Genomic DNA, 2,287 nt, shown 5'->3' with positions numbered 1-2,287 from the left:
GATTATAGCTGATTTTTAGAGATTCTAATTAGAGATGTTCTTTCCTTACATGATTCAGTGCTTCATGTATATATCTATAAATATTTCTGAGAAATAATAGTTCCGAGTGAGTTTTTCCTCAATATATTAGAGTATTCATTTCTAATTTCATCATATTCCAACTCTCCATTCAAACAATCTGTAAGAAGAAAAGAAGACCAGGAATCATACATTAAAAAGTCCAGATACAATAGTGAGCAAGACAACTGTAATAGAACTAGACAAGAAGCAAGCAACAATAAATTCTCTTTGGGGACAGTGCTTGTGACAAGTGTAAATCAAGAGAAAGGAAAACCCCTAAAAGTAATCAAATGCAGAAGGTCAGTAGGAAGCTAACAGCATGTCTTGCAGTTGTTGACGGTACTGAGGATTTTGTAGCATCCCTAATAGAAAAATATGCACAACAGTAAGAAAATTGGAATATACAAAATGATATCCATAAAATTGCAGCAGAGTTTATTCATCAAAAGACCAAAGAAATTTGCAAACAAATAGTTCTACTAAATTTGCCTGGGAAACGAAACAAGTTTTTTCAGGATACAGAAACTTAAAAATGAAATTAATTAAAACTGAAACTTCATAGAACAAGTAAAGGCATTAACTCCTTAACCAGAAAAAAGATATGTCACCAATGATTTTAACATATGATATATTTTACAGAGACCATAAAAACCTACCTTCCCTACTCCTTGCTAACCATCGACCTCAGCCAAAAAGAAAGAACAGAAAAACAGAGGAGAGCAGTGTTATCAAAAGTGTGGACTTACATTTAAAAGTCTCAGGGTTCCTCATTTCCTCAGGTAAATACCTGTACGGATAAATAAAGGATTAAATTTCCTTTCACTAGATAAAACAAAGATTGCAATGAAAGGTTAATTCAGTTTATTGACAAATATCTACTAAAGAAAGATCCCATCCAAGCACTCCCCTCCCTTTTCTCTCTTTTAAGTTCTAACAACCTAACCATAACCAGACAGCTTCTACCACAACTGACCTCTAATTTCAAATTGACAAATGACTTCCAGATGTGAAAATCTGGAAAAGGCTTTATAATATAATTTACACCTTCAAAGTTTTTTGAGGGATTTTTTAGCCAACTTAACTTATTACCATGGCTTATCCTGGTGAACGTTCATGTAATATATGGAAGTCTACTATCTTTGCCTTCAATGTAACTTGCAAGGATCTCATTTTCCAAAAGCACTAATAGGAGATAGCTGGTGTTAGCTCTCAATCACCGACTTCATAAGCAAGGTTCACAAAAAAGATGAGGAGAAATGACTAACGGTAGATCTAATGCCAGCTTTCAATCACTAACATCTTGGGCAAGGTCCACAAGATTTAGGAGAAATGACAATGGTCGCATTGATGAAAAAAGGTTTTTGCTTAAGCTCTGAATGTTAGAATGTTGCTGGAAAAAGAAAAGAAAAGAAGAGGCAACAAAGAAGATAACTCAGTTTTAACCAGCAACATCCACAGTTCAGTACACTAGGGTAAATAGGCATTAAAATCATTAAGGGGCGTAAAGGGTGTAGGGACAAAAGAGCAGGACTAGTTAACTAGTATGCTGATAAAAGAAGCAATATCATGTTTATTCATCAAAAACATTGAGATGCCTAAAACATATTGTACAAGGAAAGATGTAAGAAATAATTTGACAGGCCTTGTGTTAGGTAACTATTCCAAAGAATAAGTATTATATAATGCACATTTCAGGCAGGAGCACAAATTTCCACCACCCCTCAGGGCACACTAAGATGAAATCAATTTAAAAAAACTTCAGGAAAAGAATATTCAAGGAAAAGAAGCTATATTACGGATAAACCATCTTCTGCACTGTTGGATCTTCCAGTATTTTCTCTAAAGCATCCACAGATAAGGTAGGATCTGCTCCTCCTGCAAATGAAATATAATGTTTGCTTAAGTATTACTCATAGAGCATGAAAGAAACTAGAAAGCATGTAAAAAATATGCAGGTGCATAATTAAGTCAATAATGAATACAACTAAACTAGAGACAAAGAGGCCCCATATATATAATCTTGAACAGTATAGCAAGAAAATGGTACATGTAACACCCCGTACCCGAGTCCGTCACCGGAGTCGGACACGAGGGGTTTGCAGACTTAAATCACTTCTTTGCACAATCCATTTTAAATTTTCCAGGCAAGCTGGCTAACTGCGTCACTGTCACCTTAAAAATCATATCTTGAGTTTCACAACTCGAAAATCAGCTTCGTGATTTTTCC

General features: G+C 34.9%; 1 long non-coding RNA gene across 1 annotated transcript; it reads right to left on the bottom strand.

The window, feature by feature from the left end:
• Nucleotides 1-305: 305 nt before the first annotated feature.
• On the bottom strand, nucleotides 306-1,936 carry LOC107956763 (uncharacterized). The gene is made up of 3 exons (XR_001700244.1): nucleotides 1,857-1,936; nucleotides 807-847; nucleotides 306-422 (listed from the first exon to the last, which is right to left on the bottom strand). It is a non-coding gene; the product is annotated as an uncharacterized lncRNA (long non-coding RNA).
• Nucleotides 1,937-2,287: the final 351 nt, after the last annotated feature.

Source organism: Gossypium hirsutum, chromosome D07 (assembly GCF_007990345.1).
Source record: "Gossypium hirsutum isolate 1008001.06 chromosome D07, Gossypium_hirsutum_v2.1, whole genome shotgun sequence".
Lineage (NCBI taxonomy): Eukaryota > Viridiplantae > Streptophyta > Magnoliopsida > Malvales > Malvaceae > Gossypium > Gossypium hirsutum.
This window is presented reverse-complemented; position numbering and strand designations above follow the sequence as displayed.